This window comes from Wolffia australiana, chromosome 9, assembly GCF_029677425.1.
Source record: "Wolffia australiana isolate 7733 chromosome 9, ASM2967742v1".
NCBI classification, from domain to species: domain Eukaryota; kingdom Viridiplantae; phylum Streptophyta; class Magnoliopsida; order Alismatales; family Araceae; genus Wolffia; species Wolffia australiana.
Window position 1 is genome coordinate 6589122 of NC_135843.1, and position 9512 is coordinate 6598633.

The window sequence follows — 9512 nt, forward strand, 5'->3', positions numbered from 1 at the left end:
CTCCCATTCTCACTCTCTTGCTGACTCTCTCCCTCCCGTTCTCCCTCTCTCGCACACTCTCTTCTCTATCTCCCGTTCTCGCTCTCTCACACGCTCTCTCTCTCCCGTTCTCCCTCTCTCGCACACTGTCTTCTCTATCTCTCGTTCTCGTTCTCTCGCACACACACACACACACACTCTCCTACTGCACTGTCGGACGCATCGCACATAAGATCGAAGGGAGAGCTCCAGTTCGGTGCCTGCAAAATAGGAGCTTGCACAAGTGCACCCTTAATGACATTAAAGGCTCTAATCGCTTCATCCACAAAAATACAATCAATGTCTTTTGATTGGAGATTGGTTACGGGTTTAGAAATTTTTGCAAAGTCCTTTATGAATCTTCTGTGGAAGCCCACGTGGCCGAGGAATCCTCCAATTTTCTTTAAGCTGCTGGGAAGAGGTAGATGCTTGATCACTTTGATTTTGGCCTTGTCTACCTCCAGCCCATGCTTGCTCATCCGATGCCCCCAGACTATTCCTTCCTGCACCATATAATGTGATTTTTCCCAACATAGTACAATATTATTTTTTATACAGATTTTAAGAATTTTAGTCAATTTTTTCAAGCAATCTTTGAAAGTGGAATTAAAGACAGAAAAAACATCCATAAAAATCTCCAGTCCATTACCTACTAAGTCTGAAAATAAGGCATTCATGCATCTGTGGAAAGTAGTAGGGACATTACAGAGTCCGAAGGGCATGCACTGAAAAGCGAAGATACCTACAGGACATGTGAAGGTTGTTTTTTCTTGATTATCCCTATGAATACTAATCTGATTGTACCCTGAATAACCATCAAGAAAACAAAAATACTTTTGTCTGGCGAGTTTTTCTGAGATTTGATCAATGAATGGTAGGGGGTAGTGATCTTTCTTAGTTACTAGATTTAATTTTTGATCATCTATGCATACTCTCCAGCTAGTGTCTAATCTGGTCTGTACCTGACAAAGGTGAAAATGGGTGTAATTTTGTCGTTGTCGTTATTTTCGCTTCGATCAAATAAATTTTTTATAACTTGTAAACTTACTCAGGAATGTATAGTTGTCAGTAAGGTCGTCTCCACAGGGATTGGCACTTAAAGGTAGAATTCAGCTAATGAGTAGGAGGATTAACAAGCACCACTAGGTGTTTGTTGTAATCTCTAAGAGAGGATAAGGAAGAATTTAATAGAAATTTATAAAGGAAGTCCTCCCTAAAGATTTTATTTACACCTCAAATTTCATACATAGATAGTAGAGATATATTTGTGATTTTAAGAAATTGTTATAAAATTGTTAGAGGTCATTTGGTAGGCAAAATTTGAGGTTAAAATATTGCAGTCAAAGTGTTTGTTAAAATGAATAGAAGAGGATTTTTGGACTTCTATGATTTTTTATAAAGAACAAGAGCAATTTTTTAAGATATTTTATTAGAGTAAGTATATAGATTAGGAAGTATATTTTCCTAAATTTTATTGTATGTTTTTAGGTATTTTTAATTTGGTTAATAGTATTTAAAATGGTTTTTAAAAAAAATTGTTTAAAAGTTTGCACGAAAGGTGTTTGTGGAAATGCTTTAAAGAGTTTTTTTGTTCTTTATCTCGAGATCGAATTACTTCAATTTTGATAAATGGCTTGAGGATGATTCCTCAATCCTTTCGTTATACTAAATGAATCATGAATTAAAACTAAAGTAAAATCAAATTACTTACCAGATTTAACGGTGGATGGAGGTCGCCGTCGGCTCCTGACCTTGCTCCGGCCACATCATCCTTCTGGTAAGCTTCTCTTGAATGTTTCCGTCTTTCGCTCTTCTCCCTCGTCAATCTCCCTTCAAGTCATGGCTCTGTCATGGCCCTTGACCGAGAGACCCAAGAGAGACGAGAAGAAGATGGAGGATCGGGAATTCCTAGCTATCTTGGAGTCGTCATTGGCTTCAGACTCCGTTCCCGGTCAAAGTATTCCCTCTAGGTAAATTTTCTTAATTCTCTCTTCTTCTATCACTTTCTTCACGTTCTCCCTTCAGGTCGCGGTTCTGTCACTGCCGTCAACCGAGAGAATTAGAAGAAAATGAAAAAAGTAGGAGGATCTTCCCCCGTAATTTTATTTCAAAAGAAGCGTTTGAGTTCCGCGGGTAAAAAACAGTTTTCCGGTGACTTACAGCCATTTTATAGGTCAGGAATGGTCCACTGACCTTCAATACCGGTATGGGATAACTCCGGCGCCGTCTCCGGCGACGAATTGGTGGAAATCCGCCTTCTCGTCGCCGGATTGACGTTGCCGGCAAGAGAGACGACGGTGGCAAGAAGAGGAATTCGGTCGAGATTATTCTCGACCGTCTGTTCCTATTTGAGAGGGATCAACGGCTACGATTAAGTTGTAGCCATGGACCCTCTTTATTTACTGTGGATCGTGCTTTGTTAGCGGCACTACATCAGCTCTGAGTGTCTGCTTGGTTATTTCTGATTTGTCCACGATGGAGCTCCACTCTGAGTTGCTGCCTGGAAATAAAGAAAAGAAAAAGATTAACTGATCTTGACCGTTTAATCTTCAAAGAGAAGATCGACGGTCAAGATTATATTGCTGTTTTAATGAAAGCCCAAACCAATACCGGCTTCAGGCTGGGTTGGCTCGAAGCCTAGTCTGATTTTATACTATTTTTCTAAAGATCGTGGCCCGATGGGCCGTGATCATACTCTGGCCCATCCTTGGCCCAATCTGATAGCTTTTGAAAATCGATATGTTACCAATCCCATATTGTCGGTTTTGAAAAATAAGAATAGTATATGAATTCCGTTATTCAGTATATAGTGAATCGAAATAAACTCCTTCTTACCTTGAGCGCTATCTGAGTATTACCTTTGGGTCGCTTTGAGGAGCCGGCCTCGGCTGTGCTTGCACTTCGGGTATGCCGCCTGCGGCTGCGGCCCTGGCTGTGGCTGCGGGTGGCGCCTATGGAGCGCCTGCTATGGCTGTGCCTTGGCGGCTCTTAGGAGTCCATTTTTTATTTACTATATCTATATTATTATTATTATTCTATTTTATTTTATTAATTTTTATTTGTTTATTTCCTTTCTACTTAATCAACAAATTTTATACTATTTTTTAATAGATACAAAAACCCATTAAAATATGACATTTTACATAATGGATGAAAAATTGCATAAAAATGGAATTTAGCATAAAGATGCATGTTCATTTCATTATATAACTTCATAAACCCTTAATAAATGTCGGTTTACAAGCATGATTGATGACTCGTCAAACAGCCCCTTACCTAGACCCTTAGCAATGGTATACGTAGGGATGAACAAGATCATTCATGTTTTATCAGATGCAAGATAGCACTCTGGAAGTAACTTCACCAAAAGTGAGTCTAAGATGTGTGGAAATGGAGTCTAGTGTCTCTGAGGCTAGACATGGTGGCGACGACGTCAACGCATCGACACCGGACGAGCCACCAACGTCATCCAACATGCCGGGCATGCAGACTCGTCATCAACATCAACCGACTAACCGCCAGACTTTGGACGTGCCACCACCACCTCTCGAGGCATCCCGCGTCATGACACGTCGTCAATGACAAATGCATAACTGCCCTTTGATGTGACATGATTACACGTCTCCCACGTTTTATTTTTACGTCATTTCCCATATTTTCTATTTCCTCCAACGCCTATATGAAGGCCAATGTTGTAAGAAACAGTTGGCAAAGTTATATTCAAGAATTGAGTTTTCTCTTCTTGAAGGACTTGCCCTAGCCCCATCCCCTTCTTGACGGATCGTCGTTGCCACTGCCGCCGATCCTCGCCTTCATCCCCTTCGTTGCCCTCCTCGCCGGTGCAAGCCGCCGTTCCGGTCGCGCGCGCAGGCCACCCTCAGAGCCCCGTAGATCGCCGCCCAAGCCGCCCCGCTAAGACCGCCAGTGCAGGCTGCCATCCCTGGCCGCCCGCGCATTGGCCGCTCATGCAGGCAGCCAGCCGGCCGCTACGCTAGGGTTATGCCTGCACAGGCAGCCAACTGGCTGCCCACGCCAGGGCTACGCCCGCGCAAGCAGCCGGCGCACGCCAGCACCCGACGGTGCCAGCGCACGCCACCGCCTGACGGGTGCTCGTGCACGCCCGCGCTCGCCGGCGCCAGCGCACGCCAACGCCTACCGGCGCTCGTGCACGCCCGTGCCACCGACACCGGACATCGTCGACGCCGTCCAAAGCTTCGAGCCACGCACGCTCTGTGTGCTCCGCACACCCTACGCACGCTCCGCGTGCTCCGCGCGCGCTCCGTCTGCTCCGCACACCCTACGAGCGCTCCGCGCGCGGGGGAAATCGCCTACACCTGAATCTTCCACAACGACATCACAGCTCATATGCCACGCCCAAGCATCCTGGTCACCAAGCAGCCCGGGTTAGCCCGATCAAGTCATTGCCAGGGCCGCTCAACGCCCAGAACGCCTAGCTATCTCGTCCAGTGGGCCGCGCAACGCCCGGAACGCCAAGCAAAATTACGACCAGAATTTCCCGCAGCCTCATCACGCACTCCAGTGCCGAGTACGCCTGAACCCTTTGGTGTCTTGTGTTCTTCGTCCATTATTCCACGGCAATTCTTCGACCGCCGTCGGATCTGTTTTGGATTTCTTGGAATTTCAACAAATTAGTGGATTAGTTCTTCTCGTGAGTTTTCCCGCGAACGTGAATTCGAAGGTATTGGATTTGGTGCGTCAGCATCATAGCGGTGGTTGAAGACAGTACTCCCGCCCTTGACGAGGTACGGGGCTGCACCACCATTATTTCATCGGATTTAAGTTTTCGAAATCGATCGTGTGGGTTTGTGGTCTGTTTTATCCTCCCTACCCTCCACCAATTCCTGCACCCATATCATTTTCATCAATCCCGTCTCCTTTAGTCGTCAACATCCATCCCTCTAGTGTCCTGCATCAAGAAATTTAGAAATTCCCCTAAGTGATGTAACACGATGAGTGCAGGGATTGGACAGCTCGTGTTACAACACAATGAGAGGGCGAGATAATATGTAACTAGCAAGATGAACGCATAGTACGGTGAAGTTTAATGAGAAATGTGCAACAATTGCTGACTAAGGTGATGATCAATTCAAGGATCGAGAGTGAACTAGTCATGGTTAGACTCCCATTGACCCAGAATGACCAACTAGACATACTAAGTGGTGAGGGACACGTGATGTCCAACGGCGTCCACAACCTCCGTTGATTGTGAACTCAATCGTTACCTCAAGAAATCCCTACCTCTCGACAAGCAGGTGGCTAGTCCTATGTTTCAATGTTAATACTAGGCAGAGGAGCACATAGCGGAAGATGACACTGAAAGAAGTAATAATACCACAAATTTAAAGTGGGGAAACGATATAACCTGGCTGGGTTGCTGAACCAAAGTGTTCTTGGCGGCGAGGCGGAGAGGCGATTGCCCGAAATGGACCAGGATGATGGCGAGCAAGAGACTGGCTTGCTTGTTATAGGCCGTGTGTTTTTGAAGAGGGCATTTTCTTGAATCTTCTCCAAGAAGCCCAATAAAGCTCCAAGAAAATCAAAGAGAGTGTGTTTTCTTGAATCTGCTCCAATAATCTCCAAGAAAGCTCCAAGAAGCTCCAAGAAAGCTCCAAGAGATGGCACTTTTTTGAATATGCTCAAAGAAGCTCCAAGAAAGCTCCAAGATAAGGCCTTTTCTTGAATCTGCTCCAAGAAAACTCCAAGATAGGGCCTTTTCTTGAATCTGCTCCAAGAGAGCTCCAAGAGGAGGCCTTTTCTTGAATCTACTCCAAGAAACTCCAAGAAAAGTCCAAGAAAGCTTCAAGAGAGGGCCTTTATCTTGAATCTACTCCAAGATTATCCAAGAAAGCTCCAAGAGAGGGCTTCTTCTTGAATCTGCTCCAAGAAGATCCAAGAAAACTCCAAGAAGCTCCAAGAAATGTCCAAGAACGGCGTTCTTGGAAGGTCATCCACACAAGAAAGTTATTCTTGGGGAAATGAGGCGGACAACAGCTGCTCAGGATGGAAGCGCAGCGCGGGCGTGCAGGGTGGAAGCAGAGAGCATACTTCTTGCAGTCTGGCGGTCGGGGCGAGGTGACTTTCTTGAAATTGCTCCAAGAAGACGTGGCAACAACGACGGTAAGGGGAGAAGAGGTCAGCGATGAGTGGTTCTTCCATGGAGTGATCTCCACGTGTTGAATCTGGTGACATGTGGACAAAGCTCCCACGGTTTCTATCAAGAAAACAGTAAAGATAAACTCCCAAAGAGAGAAGGCGGGAGCCCAATTGAAGAAGACTTTTTCAATTTTCAATTAAACTCCAAGGCTTCCTTGGGCATGCCGTCCCTTTATGTAGGGGAGGGAAATGCCCAAGTGGGGCCAAAAATAGGGGAAAACCATCTTGTGACGTGATTTTCCCTAAAATGTACATCAAAACAAATAAAATGAAAAACAACGGATGAGGCCCGAACACAATGGTCCATCTGATAGTTCAAAAATCAAAATACATGAAAATACAAGAAAATAAATCAACGGTCACGACCGTGAGTACTTGAAGTCGGGGTCATGGGCGTCGGCTTGGGCTGCACAGTGAGGTTGTTGGCATCATGTGGTTCAGCTAGTGAGATGGTCCCCCATCACGAAGTATATACTTCCATTCACTCCTTGATCCTAAACAGACATCTCATTATTCCGTTTACTTATAAGTAAATATATTGTACAAGTAAAGAGAGTAAGTTCACTTCATCTCAAACTCAAGTCACTATCCACCGTCCACTACTGAGGATGGGGCGTGGTGTCAGTCCTCTATTTAATAGCTATAGATACAGTGGCTATAACACATGGGTGGCAGGATTTTTTTTTGAAATATGTGCACTTGGTGTACACTATGGTATTTGCCTTATTCAAGTGGCTGTTGTGCCTTATTTCGGATTTATGGCTCTGCCTTATTTGCAATGACTGCATCCTTTATCCAACCCATGTGTTGCCTTATTTATTCCCACGATGAGGTTTTGTATCCCCCAATAATTCAAGGAGCTTCACTCTGTGAATAGTAGGAGCGCTTGAGGACTGACATCAATTCTACACCTTGCTAAAAAGATTTTCATGGAACGTTTCCGTGACGAGAGCTTAAGATGTCATGAACAAATTAGGTGAGGAGTAGAGAAAGGGGAAATAATGGTCTAGGATCACGAGATGTCTGAATAGAAAACTAGGTATCTTAACTCACCCTAGGGAAATATCTAAACCCTAACTCCTTAAACTCGACCCCTATTCCACCTTAACCTTCATCACTTAGGCTGCTCCCTTCACAATTTACTAAAGCATTCTCAATCTTGTGAGATATGTTCTTATATGCGTTGTGATCATGCATAAATTTTTTGCATAAGACATGATGGGCTATGATGCATAGTGCTAGAGTGAAATGAATATTTAGTTATGATTGACTTCGCTTTCGACTATTTATTGGATACTCATATATATGAGTAATTAAGTATCTAGTGGTGATACCAAACCAATATTTGAAGTCGATCATTGCATCCCCATTGTGTACGTATCTTCCTGCAACTCTTCATTCACTTATTAGAATGCAATCAGCTATATCTAAGAAAATAATAAAACCTAACTAGGAAAATCAAATTCAATGATAAGACTGGGTTGTCTCCCATTAAGCACTGAATTTAGAGTCTTCAGCCAGACTTCATAGAATTTCATATAAAGAAATTCTATCCCCATGTGAATATATTTATATTTCAAAGTTGACTTTGTCAAGGTCTTTAACCCCATGAAAAGTACATTGACTAAATGTGAGGAACTAAGCGGCATGTGTCCACTATAAATATCCATGAATAGACTCCCAAGTCAACTTCCTAAAATGATATGCAACATGATTCACATATTTCAGCTCAACTTCTTCTAGTGAAGGGTATTCAAGTACATTATGCTCTTCATAGTCAAGTGGCTGAGTATGCATAATGCATAATCCCCTTCATCACCATCTTCTTTTTTATCCACTTGATATTCTTGTTCCTCACTTTCTTCATAAGAATCAAGAGTAGAAGTGAGATTTTTAGTGTCATGATCTGCAAAAGTAAGGAATGTAGATTGGCGCATAGACTCATCAACCGCATCCATAATTTGATCATCTTGGTCCTTGGGGACCGGGTAGTGATCATTTAGTTTCTCCTCATGCTCCTCCATGTACATGGATAGTTCAAGATCCTCATAAAAATGTTGGCTCGAGGATGAACTAATGATCATCATACTCACCATACACAAGTGACTCTACTACCTCCGCTTCCAGCCTTTCATCATTAGCAATATAATTGAAGAGCCTGAAGCACTTTTTGGAACAGTGCAAGGTCTAAGGCGAGTACAACAAATGGTTGTGTAAGCTCTTTGGGTATTGCTTCTCCCCCCAACCAACGGTTGTCTAAGATCTTTGGGTATTGCTTCTCCCTCCAACCAATGGTTGTCTAAGATCTTTAGGTATTGCTTCTCCCTCCAACTAATGGTTGTCTAAGTGATGTCGGACGTCATCTAGGATGTCGTCCGGTCGACACCGAGTATGATGGCTCGGTACTAATAAATGATGATGGTATCGGACTACGGCAGTGTCATCATCGGACGGATCAAAACCCTAACGGGTCGATGTAACTACGATGCGTTGAATGCCCTACGTGTCATACGTGCAGGCTCCGACTTGAAGGAGGCACCGAGCTCCAAGCTTGGACAGGGTCGCCGGGTGACGGCGACGGTGGCCTCTCGAACCTCGTCAGAGCGACAAAGGCGTCTACGACCGAACGGAATCTATCCGTAGGGCTCGCACGTAACAGACGTACTCGTCCGTACCGGTAAGACACTCAGTTGATCGTAGTTTTCTCAATTCGTCCTCTCTCACCTACCTAGCCTGAGAGCGGTGGAGTCAAGACAAAAATATACTGCAAGAAATAAACAAACGAGCGATGGGAGAGGACGGCGTACCTCATCGGCGGGGGCTCGTAATGCAGTGTTGTTGATGATCAATGGCGACTCGGAGCGGGTGGGGCATAGAGTCGCCGGAGAGATCACGGCGGCTCGACTAGCGGCTCGGCACGGGAATGATCTAAGGGAAGGACAAAGCGTGGATCACAAGCGGTGCTCGGAGCGATGACCCTCAGGGAGGCGAGGGACGGCAATCCCAGGACGACAGCCTTCGCGGTGTTGTGGGACAGAGGCACTAGGGCGGCGACCCTGGGGGCGCCACAGAGGCGGCGGTAGAGTCCGGCAGAGTCAATTGAGACGCTAGGCAGAGGCGATACCCAGTAGAGGCACGAGCCGCTGCGGCAAAATCCATGGAGAGCAAGGCACGACGGCGACGCCCTACAAGGGGGAGGGGCACCAGCAGCGCAAGGCGGCTGCGCCTCGCTCGAGGCGCTACGGCCTACTCGGGGCGGCACCGGCCCGCTCAGGCGGCTGCAGTCGCCTCGCAGCGGCCGCGGCCTACTCGGGGTGACA

General features: G+C 45.4%; 1 long non-coding RNA gene across 1 annotated transcript in view; it reads right to left on the bottom strand.

Moving 5' to 3' along the window:
- Nucleotides 1-292: 292 nt before the first annotated feature.
- LOC144707966 (uncharacterized) overlaps nt 293-9512 on the bottom strand; it is a 9999-nt gene continuing 779 nt past the window's right edge. The window contains exons 1-3 of the long non-coding RNA XR_013582606.1: nt 9000-9512; nt 1730-6686; nt 293-521 (exon numbers count right to left, since the gene is read on the bottom strand). The exon at nt 9000-9512 is cut by the window's right edge and continues 779 nt beyond it. This is a non-coding gene — a long non-coding RNA (uncharacterized LOC144707966). The remainder of the gene's footprint in view (nt 522-1729; nt 6687-8999) is intronic.